This window comes from Toxorhynchites rutilus, chromosome 2, assembly GCF_029784135.1.
Source record: "Toxorhynchites rutilus septentrionalis strain SRP chromosome 2, ASM2978413v1, whole genome shotgun sequence".
NCBI classification, from domain to species: Eukaryota; Metazoa; Arthropoda; class Insecta; order Diptera; family Culicidae; genus Toxorhynchites; species Toxorhynchites rutilus.
Window position 1 is genome coordinate 220,289,959 of NC_073745.1, and position 13,533 is coordinate 220,303,491.

Here is a 13,533-nt window from a genome sequence, read left to right on the forward strand (position 1 = left end):
GAGACAATCATTTGTCCCTCTACCTCGGCGGAAGCCAAACTGCGTATTTGACAGCAAATTGTTCGTTTCGACCCACTTGTCCAAACGAAGTAGAATCATTTTCTCTAACAATTTACGAATACAGGATAACATTGCAATCGGCCTATACGAGTTGTGATCGCAAGCCGGCTTGTTGGGTTTCCGTATGGCTATCACTCTCACTTGTCTCCAGTCATGCGGGACAATATTCAGCTCCAGAAACTTGTTGAATAAGTTCAGCAAACGCTGTTTTGCCAAGTCGGGAAGATGCTTCAACAAGTTGAATTTAATCTTGTCCGACCCGGAGCTGAATTGTACATGAGAGAAGGGCAATTGAAAATTCCACCATCGAAAAATTCTCATAATCGCTTTGAAGTGGAATGTCGCGTACGACGTTTTGTGCAGGAACGGTGTCGGGGCAAACCTTCCTTGCAAAGTTAAAAATCCAACGGTCAGAGTATTCCTCACTTTCGTTTGTATGGTTCCAGCCACGCATTTTCCTAGCCGTATTCCAAAGAGTGCTCATAGCGGTTTCCCTTGACAAACCATTGACGAACTTCCGCCAATATCCACGCTTTTTTGCTTTAATAAGACCTTTTAGTTTGGCTTCTAGAGCTTGGTACTTTAGAAACCATTCCACTAATCCAGTTTTCCTGAATTTTTTGAAAGCGGATGATTTTTCAAGGTAGACCTTTGAACATTCCTTGTCCCACCAAAGTGATGGAGGACGACGTCGGAAAGTGGTAGCCGGTACACGTTTCTTTTGAGCTTGAAGTGCGCTTTCGTAAATCAAACTCGATATGAAGTTATACTCTTCGAGTGGAGGAAGTTCATGCATTGAAACAATTGCTTCAGATATTATTTCCGCAAATGTTCTCCAGTCAATATTCTTCGTAGGTCATACGAAATATTGACTGACTCACGAGAGCTTGATTCATTAGCGATCGATAAAATTATTGGTAGGTGATCACTACCGTGGGGATCTTGGATTACCTTCCACATGCAATCCAGGGATAACGAAGAAGAGCATAGAGATATGTCTAGCATGCTTGCCCGTGCAGGAGGGTTGGCTATTCTGGTTGCTTCCCCAGTATTCAAAACTGTCAATTTGAAGTTGTCGCACAGATCATAAATCAAAGTGGCACGGTTGTCATCGTAGAGTGATCCCCATGCTGTTCCATGGGAGTTAAAATCAGCTAAGATTACCCGCGGCTCCGGCATTGCCTCGATAGTATCAAAGAACTGATGGCGGCCTACCATAGTTCTGGGAGGGATATATATCGAAGCAATGCAGAGGTCTTTGCCATTGATTTGTGTCTGGCAAGCAACAACTTCAATGCCTGTCATCGATGGGAGAGTGACTCTATAGAAGGAGTGACATTTTTTAATCCCCAATAGTACGCCACCAAACGAGTCATTTCGATCGAGGCGAATAATGTTGAAATCGTGGAAATTCAGCTCATCGGCTGAAGAAAGCCATGTTTCACAGAGAAAAAATACATCACAGTTAGAGCTGTGAATTAAAAATTTAAACTGATCTAGTTTAGGAATAATGCTTCTGCAATTCCACTGTATTACAGTGGTCAAATCCTTGACCTCTTGCACTGAATCAGGCATCGAGGGAAATGAACGCTGCCAAAAAACCACATTTTTCTTTCAAAAATGTTCTCACAATCGGAAGCAAACATAATACTATGCTTTTAAGAGGGTCGTTTATATTTAAAGCATTTAAAATGTTGTCCACCAGGTCAGAAAGCGCAAGCAAGCCAGATTGTGGCTGTTGCCTCGACCGCGAAAAAGGAGCAGACGTGTTGGGTGCTGCTCCGGGAAGTGCTGAGGACCCCTGGTACGTAGAAGAACCGCTTAAACCAGGAGGTACTTGCTTCGGTCTATTCTCAGCACGTTCGATTCGAGTTTTCATTCCAACTTGGGAAGTTTCGGTTTTCTTTCTGGGGAGTGATGGAAAAGAAGTAATTTTTCTTTTCCTGATGGCACCCTGCGATGTACCGGAACTTCCTGCATTGGGAGCGTCAGCGACAGGGTCGTCGTTCTGCAGAATGGAGTAGGGATTGTCCTGAGTCGTTGGAACGGGACTCTTAAGCATTTCTGCATAAGTCCGCTTGGAACGTACTTTTAAGGAACGCTTGATTTTTTCCCCTCGTTGTATGTACACCGGGCATTGAGTAAGATCATGAGGAGTCCCGCCGCAATGAAGACACTTGCGCTCTTTCGGGCAAGGATTCTCATCATGGCTCTCTCCACAATCTGCGCAACGTTTTTTGTTGCAACAATAGGCGGCCGTGTGATCGAGTTGCATACATTTGTTGCATTTCATTACTCGGGGTACAAACAACCGAACAGGTAAACGAAGTGCACCTATTGCAACGTAGTTAGGAAGGGCGGAACCCTCAAATGTCACACGAAAAGAGTTTGTCCGATTGAGGACTCTTTTGTCATTTTTAAGTGACACAGATTTCAGTCGATCGCATGCAAGAATCTTCACACTTTTAAGTGAAGAGTTATTGAAGCGACCGACACCATCGAGTATCTCTTTTCGAGTCAAACCCTTTTCGTTTATTACACCGTCTATTTCAACGTTGCAACAGGGTACGTATACGCGATACTCGATCGCAAAGAGATCACAGCGCGTTATTTCATTCGCTTGGGTTCTGCTGGAGACGACAACTCGTAATTTGTCTGGCCCCATCCGAGTAATCTCGATAACTTCGGAAAATTTCTGTGTCAACTCTTTTGAGATGCGAATGACGTTAAGAGGTTTGGATTTTCGTCTAAAGTATACGATAAATGGGCCTTTGGCGCCATCAGGGTATTCTTTTAGACGAAAATCCTGCTTCTCGTCTTTTTCCTCATCTTCAGAGCTTTCTATTTCGTACACAGAATTTTCCTCCTCATCTTCTGTTTCATCCTCCTGCTCTTCAGGAGGTTCATTATCTGAGATATTCTTTGGCGTGGGTGGGGGATCCTCCCCGCCCTCTGCCATATTAATAAAAACGAAGAAGTAGACAACTGTTCGATATGAACAGAATATAATAATTTGGAAAATATAAATTAGTAAAAGAAATTATATTTCTATATTAGTTATTGTTGAAAATTTTATTTATTTCAATTTTTGTTATTATGTGTAATTTGAAAATGAAAAAAGTTCCAATAATAGTTCAACGGTTCAACCGATTTGGTAAACACAATGATAAACAATGGTATAAATCGTGCACAGAAGCTATACAGAATGATGGAAGAAGAAAGAGGAAAATAAACTTCTACTTGCCGCCGCTGTGTAGCGTGTGTGATGATGTGTCTTGCTGCCGGATTGTCTCGATAGCGCACCACTTTTTATGAGCTTTACTTCGCTCGCAGCGCACCAGATGAAAAAATACACACTAGAAACGGATGTAAAAAAACACCTGTATCGGATCAAATATAGGTTCGACCGATCTGCTTGCGAGTTGTCGAAGCAATGAATGGTTTTTTTTTTTTTAGAAACAGTTGAAGATGGTTGATTGATGATCCATTCCTGTCTCTGGGGGAACAATACCAAAGCTGGTTATATGTTATACGTCAATGCATGCACTGCACTGAAATATTAATCGTGTACGTTATTCTTCTTTGCGGCGTTCTTTTTCGCGCAATCTGTCAAATGCGATTATATATTTGTTCCACCCAACCATCTTAACCAATTCAATCTACCTACCTTTAACAACGCTTCAATACAATAACAATCGGTGCGTATGATGCAAAATTACAGAAGCACTCTCCACCTCGGTTTTGAAGGTCCTATTCTTTTCAAACCAAACAATTAACGGATTGAAGAGTTGTAATGTATAGCATATCGAACAAATTTTAAAGAATTTTCGATTCGATTGGTTTACAAATCATCGAGCTCCGTTATATAACTTAATCTTGTCTTGTCATTATCTCGAATTCCTTGAAAAAAACACTCTTACATACAAAACCTTGATGTAAACATCTGTAGAGCAGAAATAGGTTAATACCGTAGAACGCCGATTATCCACGAAATTGAGTGGCAAGGTCACTAAAAAAGTGTCAAACTAGTGTCAAAGACTAAAAACACACAAAACAGACATTTCAGCATGAAAACTATGTTTTATCACTACAGAAATCATTGAAATATCCAACTGTATACCAGTAGCCAGATAAAGTAAAAACCATGGCCAAAATAAAAGAGTAAGAGGTTAACCACTAATTGTCAAATTTTTTAAAGGTCTACTATGGAACTCGCTTTCGGGTGATCTGCTCACAGATAATCGAAGTTGTTCTGTATATGGATTATACAGAAATGCATGCGTGCTGAATATAATTGCTAAACTCAAGATCCGAGATTGGATTTCTTCTGCAATGATTCATTGAGTATTTATAATAATGACAGATTGTCTGTTGTGTGTGTGATTGCAAATACACAATTCCAATCAAATCCACAATAACGTTATAGTGTGCACTCAAGATATGCCGGTATATTTATTCTTCAAAAATAATATCTCATACGGCATGGCAGGGCACAAGCTATTCTCCTGCACGATCAAACGTTTTTCTGCTGATTTGAGTTGCAATGAATCGATTTTCGTGTTTACCTTTCTCAGTTATTGCTCGTCAGTTTTTCCATCGAGTGCCGCCGTCTGTTCGTCGTTGGCCATTTCCGCTGAATCACCACCGTACACAACCTACATTTAGTGGATTCCGAAACGAACAGAAACGAGGGAAAAATTGTTCGCTCTAGTATTCCACTCACCAGTGGATGAAAGGTAATATTTTCAGTGCTGTTTCTGGTCAGTGACCGAAAAACGTGTACCGTGCGCGCCACTTCACCTCAATCTTACTCATACCAACCCACAACAACACCGTCACTTGCACTCGAAATTATTCAACTTTTGCCATGTGATGGGGAACGACACCCGCCGCACATATAATATACTGTCCTTTACCAGCTCCTATTTTAAAACATGCCGTAACAATCATCCCAACTTTTATCTTTATTTCACTCTTCTCCGTTTTCTCTGTTCTCTTTCCAGCTCGCACCAGCTCGCGAAAGTGCGAGTCCTGTAGGAGCCAATTCAAAATTCATGGAACCACTGATCCCTGCCAAAGGAATGCTTAAAAGGTTTGCCCCACGTTGGCAACTGGCTAGGTGCACAAATGTATGTAGCACACGGGTCATAAACACGGGCGTTGTGAACTTCCGCTTCATCCAACGATGGTCAAAATTTAGTGCAGCAAAAAGGCTTCCGGCCCCGGGGAGAGGAATGACCCGCTGCTGTCCTTTCGATACAACACCAAAAGCCGGCCTGCAAAAAATTGAATTGTAAAACATTTTATGTATTCATACATTACGAAAGAATGCACCGGGTGATTCCAGGACGCAGGAGGTTTTGATGAGCCGTTCGACGATGAAGGATGTGAGTATGCGGGTGTTTTCAAGAGATGTGAGTTACGAACAGAGAACAGGACAGGTGTGAGCAATTTCAACATTACAATGTAACCGGCATTGTCATTAGTATCAAAGATGTGGGCTTTCCGTGTTCTGATTTTCATTTTTGACTGTGGTCTTGTCAACCGATACAGCTGAAGCAGAAAATGTCAAAGTCTCATAAGCCACTCTTTCTGTATACGACTCTGTTCTACTACGACAAAGCCAGAATAAATATCATTTCTAATGGCAAAGGGAAGCAATGAATAATACTTCTCGTAGAGCTTCATACGTTGTCAGAAACAAAAGTCTGATAACTTGTGACGTACAAAATTGCGTTTTTTATGAAAACCAATATCTTGATTGAGTTTTGATCTGATAAATAAACTGACCAGTCCAGAATCTGAAGCCCTATTCAATAAAACATGCCTTGACTTTCCGGATGCTACGAATTGATGCCAAATTACCCAATTATCACGGTGTTTTGATCCAAAAAACAGAAGTAAACGATTCTGAAGTACTTCATTGCACTTCTGACTGTACTTTCAGATAGGCTTCAGATTCTGGACTGGCCAGTTTATTTACCAGATCAAAACTCAATCATGAACTTATGAGAAGTGATCGTACGAATAGTATCTGCAGCTTACAAGCAGTATGAGTGATTTGAAGAGCTTAGAAAAAATGAGTGGTTCTATTGTTGTGAAACGCAGTGTATCAAACATTCAATCAAATCCATCAATTTCCATTAAATATGCTTCTTCCCATGAGCAATTCGAATATCTGGACAGTTTTTGAGGACTTCAAACGAAGTGCCTTGAGTTTCTTCAACTCGTTTTAAAGTTTTTCGGAAACGAAAGAAAAACAAAAAAAAAGTGACAGAAAAACTCTTTGAATATTCAATACAGGATGCAGCAGTGAAACCATAATAAAATTTAGTACATGACAGCAAAGGAAATTGTTGACCCAGATATGGTCCTCCTGATGCTAAGATGTATGTTAGGTAGGATGCCAATGAAAATGATCGTCTCGAGTTTCAGAAAGTTACCCCATAAAAAATGTTCACCACCTCGAAAAACACCCTATGCAAAATATCAGCTCGATCGGACTTAAGGGAGAGTGGCGCCAAGCGGCTAAAGTTTTAGTTTTTTGAAAATCGAAAAATCACCCAAGGGGGGAAGAAAAAAGGCAATCGGGGCTTTCAAAAAAAAATTTTGATGCCAAATGTCTAAAAATTGCATGAAAAATGTAGCTCTCAACGTGTCATGCAATTTTAAGACATTTGGCATCATTTTTTTAAAACCCCGATTTCCGGTGACTTTTCGGTTTTCAAAAAACCCAAATTTTAACGTCTGCGACACCAGTAAATGAAGCCCGAATGACTTAATATTTTGCATAGGGTATATTATTGTGCAAATCAACATTTCGCAGCAAGTTCCGGAAGAAAAATCGAGATAACTATTTTTATTGGCACCCTAGACCATACTTTTCGTTTCGCATGCCGGATAACTTTTTTGGATCGATTTTTTCCCATACATTCATTGGCACCCTAACATATAATTTCAAAAAGTTACCCTATACAAAATGTTCACCACCTCGAAAAAACACCCTATGCCGAATTTCAGCTCAATCAGACTTAAGGGAAAGTGGTGCAAAGCGATCAAAGTTTGAGTTCGAAAAATCACCCATGGGGGGAGTAAAGGAAATCGCGGTTTTAAAAAAAAAATTTGATGCCAAATGTCTTGAAATTGCATGAAACGTAGAGATCTAGTGACATGTCGATTTTTTTTTGTCAAAAAATCGGCACTCTGGGACTTAGTTTTTTTCGGAGTACGAAACGAAAAGTATGGTTTTGGGTGTCAATAAAAATAGTTTTTTCGATTTTTCATTTGGAACTTGCTACGAAATGTTGATTTGCACGATACTATACCCTATGAAAAATATTAGCTTATTCGGACTTCATTTACTGGTGTCATAAACGTTAAAATTTGAGTTTTTTGAAAACTGGAAATCGGAGTTTTTAACAAAAATTTTGGATGGCAAATGTCTTAAAATTTCATGACACGTCGAGATCTACAGTTATCTCAAACAATTTTTCAAGCAAAAATCGATTTTTCAGGCGTAAAAACAACCAAGTGCCAAAAAAACATTTTTTTTGACAAAAAAAATTCGAGATGACTGTAAATCTCGATGATTAATGCAATTTTAAGACATTTGGCATCAAACTTTTTTTTGAAAACCTCGATTTTCGGTAATTTTTCGTTTTTCAAATATATATATATACACAAACCATATTTTTCGTTTCGTACTCCGAAAAAAAAAGTCCCAGAATGCCGATTTTTGACAAAACAAAAAAATTCGAGATGACACTAGATCTCGACGTTTCATGCAATTTTAAGACATTTGGCATCAAAAACAAAATTTTCGAAAACCCCGATTTCCTTTAATCCCCCCTTGGATAATTTTTCGGTTTTCGAAAAACTGAATCCTTTGACCACTTTGCGCCACTCTCCCTTAAGTCCGATTGAGCTGATATTTGGCATAGGGTGTTTTTTCGAGGTGGGGAACATTTTTTATCGGGGTAACTTTTTGAAATTCGAGATGACCATTTTCATTGGCACCCTAATGTATGTACATTTGAGATAGTACAGTTTATTTTTTTCGTTTTTGTCTTTTTTGCAGATAATATTTTCAATATTACATCTGGTGTCCATGTTCATGGCCGACAGCCGCGATAGTTTCATGGTAAAAGGGTTCAGGACATTGATTATACGAAAAAAATACAGGGTTTTCCAACTTTAAATTCCGAAAGTAAATTGAAATAAAACACACTTAGAATTCGAATTTCGATGAAACTTTTATTTCAAATTGAAGTTTGGTTTATGCCATTATGTGTGAAATACAACATCATTCAAATGTCCACCCAGGGCTTCCTCGCACACCTTGATCCGTAACAGGTAATTTTCGATGACTTTTCGGCACATATGAGGCGGTATCTCGGTCATAACTTCACGAATGTTGTCTTTCAAATGTTCAAGAATTTGCGGAGAGTTGGCATAGACACGGTCTTTCGCATAACCCCACAAAAAAAGTCTAGTGGGTTCAAATCGGACGGCCAATTGGCATCACCAAAACGCAAAATTATGCGTCCCTCAAATTTCGTTCGCAATATGGCCATGTTCGGTCGTGTTGTGTGGCACGTGGCGCCGTCCTGCTGAAACCACATGTCATCCGTATCCATATCTTCAATTTGTGGCAAAAAAAAATCGGTTAACATGCGGCCATAGCGCTCACCATTCACAGTTACCGTCTCACCGTCCTCATTTTCAAAGAAATACGGCCCGATGACTCCACCAGACCATAATGCGCACCAAACAGTGACTTTTGGCGGATGCAATGGCCTTTCAACAATCACGTGTGGATTTTCTGAGCTCCATATACGGAAATTTTGGGTGTTCACATACCCACCGAGCTCGAAATGTGCCTCATCGCTGAAGAAAATTTGATGCGAAAATTCAGCATTTTGCTGCTGTTGTTCGTTCACCCAATCGACGTATGCCCGACGCATTCCATGGTCACCCCGCTCTAAATTTTGTACCAGTTGGACTTTATATGGATGTAGGTGCAAGTCCAAATGCAAAATTCGCCACAATGATGTGTTTCACAAGCCCAATTGCTGAGCACGCCGTGGAATCGAAACATTCGGGTCATCCTCTACACTGGCAGCAACAGCAGCAATATTTTCGGCCGAACGCACATTACGATGATGCACAGGTTTCACAATATCCGCTACGGATCCAGTTTGTTCGAATTTACTCACTACATTAGCGATTGTGTGCTCTGAAGGCCGTCCTTGACGACCAAAATCCGTCCGTAATGCTCGAAAAACATTTGCCGGTTTTTCATCATTTTTATAGTATAATTTAACAAAATTAACACGTTGTGCGATGCTAAAACGATCCATATTGTAAAATGGCAGACATTCAACTAACGATATGACGCTTTGGTTGACAGCTATGTCAAACGGTTGTCAGCGCAGGGCTGTATACTTTCGGAAGCCCGAAATGGAAAACCCTGTATATAAATAATAATAGCCTGATCAATAACAAGGTATAACAAGAATTTTTGTTTCACTATTCTCTCAGGGCTTTCAATTTCTTATATATCTGCTGATGGGTTGTCTGCTAATTCTGTAGGACGAATCTATCATGAAGAACGAATTCTTATAATTTGACAATGGTATAGAAACTATTCCACGTGATTTTGTTGCTCAAGAAACTTGGGCCACTCTAGATACCTGTAACATTTCATGTGAGACTATTAGGGTGCCAATGAAAATGATCATCTCGAATTTCAAAAAGTTACTCCATACAAAAATATTCCAAATGTTCACCACCTCGAAAAAAAACATCCTTTGCAAAATTCCAGCTCAATCGGAGTTTTTTGAAAATCCCAAAGTTTCATGAAACATTCATGTATGTTTGGTGTTTTCTAAAAAAAATCGATGTCAAATGTGTTAAAGTTGCCTGAAACGTCGAGATCTACTGTCATCTCGGAAAAAATTGTCAGAAATCGACACACTGTCTAGTCTTTTTTTCGAAATTTTAGGCAAAACGTATGGTTTTGGGTGCTAATAAAATTGGTCATCACGATTTTTCATATGGAACTTCGTGCGAAATGTTGATTTACACGATAAAATACCGAATGCCTAATATAAGCTCAATCGGACTTCATTTACTAGTATCGCAGACGTTGAAATTTGAGTTCTTGAAAACCGAAAAATCACCCAAGAGTACAGGAAATCGGAGTTTAGAAAAAAATGATACCAAATGTCTTATAATTGCACGAAACGTCGAGATTGACTGTTTTCTCGAAATTTTCCTCGGGTCGTTTCTCCGTCTGAAAAGCCAATTTTAACAACAACAAAAATAGATAACTGTATATATCGACGTTTAATTTTTTTTTGTTTTTTGGAAATCCCGATTGTCCTTCTTTGGGTGATTTTCAATTTTTAATGAACTCAAACTTTGCTTAAACTTTGTGCCACTCTCTCTTAAGTCTGATTGAGCTGAAATTTTGCATTGGGTATTTTATCGTCAACATTTGCCGAAAAACATTGCAACGCAAGATCGTTTTATTGCCAACAGCTCCAAACATAGAGGTTTTGTCCGACGCGAAATCGTCTCGCTTGGTCGATAGAGTGTTGAAAATGGATGATGCAATTTTGATCTTATTTTAAATGGTTGTTCTCAAATCCGAAGTAAAAAGATCCACCGCGTCGGTCTTACATCAGGCGAAGAAAAGTTTGTGTATTATAAATCACACGTACGCTTTTATGCTTTGTCAAAAGTTGATAATGGTAGAGGAATAAATATATAATAAACTGTGTGAACAGTAAAAAAAATCGCCGCGATAGTTGTTGACTTTGGTCTTCTAGGAGAAGAAAAACGTTTGGAAAATATTGAGTGTAATGCGTATTGAACAAAAAAGACAAATGGCCAGCTTGTACATTGTACCATTCTGAATCATATTTCGGACGCTTAAGGCATATGATGCAGAAAACAGGTCTAAACTTTATGCACAGGTATTATTTGGTTGATAAAGGGTGTGTCACATCAAATTGCATCCGGAAGAACCCAAAAGTTGTCAAATCGGAGGCGGACTTCAAGAGAAAATGGATTTCTGTTCAAAAAAAACTACAACCTGACGTTGTACAGAACCTTATGGACGGGGTAAAGAGGAAGGTGCGAACATACGGGCTTGGGCTCGAAGTATGAATAAAAAGAAAATGCCAAAAGTTGTTTAATAGTTTTTATTTTACTGTCTAAAATTTTCAAAAGGATCGGTCTACTGGGCGAATTTCTACAGCGTTTTTTCCGTGATGCAATTTGATGTGACACACCCTTTATTTCTAATAAATTAGTTCAATATGCTTTTAAGCTTTCTATTTGATTGAAAACATAAGAAAATCACCGAATAAAATCATTTAAAATGAAGCGAATAAACATCAAACTTCGGACACTAAATCAAATTTCGGACAGATTGAATTCAAATTTCGGACACTTTATATTGTAATTTTTTGAACGAAAATTACATTATACTTGCTTATATTTTATAGTCAACTGCGAAACACTTACCAAGCAATCACAGTAAACTGTTAACGATGATGAGAACTGATGAAACACGGGATAAATTTAAATATTGATGAACGGGTAAATACTACGTGCTCGCGCTAAGCAAACGTCAAACACAAACGATAGTGAGTAGTGTTGATAGATTTTTGCCGATTATGTTATAATGTAGTTCTCATATGGAATGATAGTGAAACCAAGGGATTACTCTATAAAGCAATTATGATATAAATTTTATAGTTATATCATCAGTGCATTAAGCATTTCAAGATGTTAGGACAAAGTGTCCGAAATATGATTCAGAACGGTATACACAGGAAGAAGAATAAATCATGAACGAATTTCAACAATCTTTAATTGCTTTCAAAAATCATTTATTTCTCAGTCATTTCTTGGTAGATTTACGAGATCGATTTGGACACTCGCTAATATACTATTATTTTATATAAAATTACGAAAATTCAAAAGATTCGTTTGTTAAAATAACCTTGAAATTCGCTTCTAATCTCCTATTAGTTTTTGAAGACCCCAAGGTCCAGGACACGACCCAGAAAACCGAGACTATCCAAGCAAGCTGCGACATTCAAGAAGCGCATGAACTTTTAAGATTGAATCTGAAATTTAAATAGTCGTGTGCACAGTAGCACACATTGGCAACGAGGGTGTTAATAGGAAGAAAATTTCAGGAGATTCCAAAAAGGCGTTACTTCTCGTTTTTGAAACGGGAACTCTTAGAAATAAATGGAAGGGGGAATTTTGGCAGGACGACGTAAACTTCAAGATGGAATTCAAATCATGCGAAATAAATAATGGAGACCAAGGTTGCCAATGCTAGAGATTTATCTGTATTTGTACAGATTTTTAATTTTTTGTGCTATTTCTGTGCCCCTTACTTATTCCATCCATTACTACGTTTGAAACTATCTGGATAAGTGTCATGTGTTTCTCCAGTTGTAGCGTAATGTCCTACTTTCTCCACTCGCATCGACCCATTACACCAAAAGATCCCTGGAGAAGATGGACCGGGAAGATAAACCTTGTACCAAAGACCGTTCACAATCTCAACGTGAACATTTTTGAGCGAACCTCAAACGGAGGATCTACTCCAATGATTTCGTGGCTAAAACTGAGATGCAGCTGATCACCAAGGTCATGAAAGAGTAGAAGAAGTAGAAAGCCGCCCGGCAGAGCTTCAAAGCATTTTTTTGCGGAAAGCTTCATAAAGCTTTAAGGGAAATTTATGGAAAATTTGGTCCATTGAATTATGTTTCAGAGTATTTTTTATCGCGATTCAAAATTGTCCATTTTTTTGTAATGCATACATTACATTGGAATGACGGAGGGTCTTGGTTCTACCATTTTCGCGCAAATATCGCCGCATAAGTTTACGTTTCACAAAACAATTCCGCTGTTCGTAGTAGCAAGGAATGGAAGTAAATTTACCGAAATGACCAGCTAGTTCGCTCTTCAGAGCTAAGCCCCGTTGCAACCCTTTGGGGAATTCCAGTTCAAAGAATACCAACTGCAAGATAACTTTTTCGGGAGCATGGCAAAACATTCAGAAATCTGTTCTGCAAAATATAATAAACAGTATGTCAAACCAGATTTTTTCGAGCGCAGGACCGAAATAAAAAACTTACTGATATAATGATTAGGCTAAATATGTTTGATTCGAACTATTGAAAGATCTCGAACTATTGTTATATTCCTACCGGATAGCTAAAATAAGTCATTTTCGGTTTAATAGATGAATATACGTTGCTTAAAAACAGAGTTTGTCTCAAATAAACATAATTCCATAATTCCAAATATTAATTATTTACTTTATTCTCGAGTACACATAAAACAACAGAAGTTAATGATCATATCGATTCAATAGTATCAAGGAACTAAAACAACGATTGGATTGAGTCATCTCGACGAATCATGTTCCTCTATTGCTTCATC

General features: G+C 38.6%; 2 protein-coding genes across 7 annotated transcripts in view; both read right to left on the reverse strand.

Annotated features, from left to right (window-relative positions):
* Positions 1-13,533, reverse strand: part of LOC129765467 (neurocalcin homolog) — a 433,786-nt gene that overhangs the window by 300,779 nt on the left and 119,474 nt on the right. The window lies entirely within an intron of this gene.
* The window catches only part of LOC129765465 (neuronal calcium sensor 2), a 279,595-nt gene that overhangs the window by 227,801 nt on the left and 38,261 nt on the right, over positions 1-13,533 (reverse strand). The gene's annotated exons all lie outside the window — the stretch shown is intronic.